The sequence below is a fragment of the Myotis brandtii genome, unplaced genomic scaffold (assembly GCF_000412655.1).
Source record: "Myotis brandtii unplaced genomic scaffold, ASM41265v1 scaffold520, whole genome shotgun sequence".
NCBI classification, from domain to species: Eukaryota; Metazoa; Chordata; class Mammalia; order Chiroptera; family Vespertilionidae; genus Myotis; species Myotis brandtii.
The window spans coordinates 2,710,266-2,711,616 of record NW_005369827.1 but is presented as its reverse complement, the minus strand read 5'-3'; positions in this window follow the sequence as shown (position 1 = coordinate 2,711,616).

Below are 1,351 nucleotides of genomic sequence, written 5' to 3'. Positions count from 1 at the left end.
ACTAAGGAGACGCGGCCTCCGGCGCTGCAGGCCCCGCGCCGTTTGAAAACGGATCCATCAGCGGGTACCGGGCGTCAGAAAGGGTGTTTCTGAAGGGACTTGTGGTAAAGGACAAAAGCGGGCGGCCCCATTCAGCTGGCCAGTCAAAGGCGCTAAATGGGGACATCAAAAGGCGCCCCAACTAGGAATACGGATCCAATCGCCAGAGAAAAGAACCCGGTTTCTTTTCTTGGCCGAAACGCAGCTGAAAAGCCCCTAAAGCAAATAAGTGAAGAATGCGGAGGGGCAGAAAGGAAAAATAAAGAAACAATCTCATGAATGCATTTTCTTGGGCTTTAGAAGAGGAGTGACAACTTCCTAAGCGCCGTTGGGGGCCGGGCTGGGACCGCTCCAGTCCCCGCGCCCTTGCGGTTCCCCGCGCTCCCAGGAAAGGTTACCTTTTTATGTGCAATCCCGTTTTTAATGTAAAATGTACAGAAAGGGAAGGAGAGGGAATGCAGAGCGAAGCGCCGGGCCAAGGTTCTCTATCAGTCAGGTCCTGTGAACGGACACCGGAGCCCGAGCTACCCGACCCCGCTATCCCCGTCCCAGGCCCCCCACCCCGCTGCCCCCGAAGATGATCTTTTCTCCAACCAGGTCCCTCGGTAGTTCTTTGCCTCGGCCTTTCTGCCCGCCAAGGGCGAATAGGATTGGCAAACCAAACCACGTTTTGGAGAGCGCTCGTTCGCGCCTCACCACCTCTGCTTCTGCTCCGTTCCTGACGCGCAGGAATCCCTTCCTGTCGCGCCCAGGTTTGATCTTTGCTCAGAGCCGGGCGGAAGGAAAGTCCGACGCTTCCCCGGCAGCCCCATTGGGGGTCAAAGACTGTCCTCTGAGCCGCGGCCGTGGGGGTTAGCGGTACAGACTCGGGGGACGTCTGCGACAGAGCGACCCGACCTGCCCCTGCCCCGGGCCCGCGCTCTGGAGAAGGGCACCGAACCGCGGGAGAAGTTAGATGTCGGAGAGGTCGTGGCAGCCGGGCTCGGCTTTGGTCTCAGTACCTGTTCTGTAAGACGGTGACAGGTTATTAGAAAGGAGGGGGCACGCAGGGGCACGAAGGTGAGCCACGCTCTCGGGGCCAAGCATATACTCCAGCCAGCCTCTGACTCGGCCGGACCCAGCGCGTCGGCCTGAGCGCACCCTCCGGCCTGTGCACGGGAGTGGGGTCTGGCCTTGGCCTCCCCGCACCTGCACCCGGCAGCCTCCAGAGACCAGGTCCAGGCTCGGGAGGCCGCGGGAAGGGTTTCAGCGCTAGGGGCGCCGGGTGAGGGAATCCTCCCCCGCGCAGTGAGCAGGTCGGTCTCTCGATTCT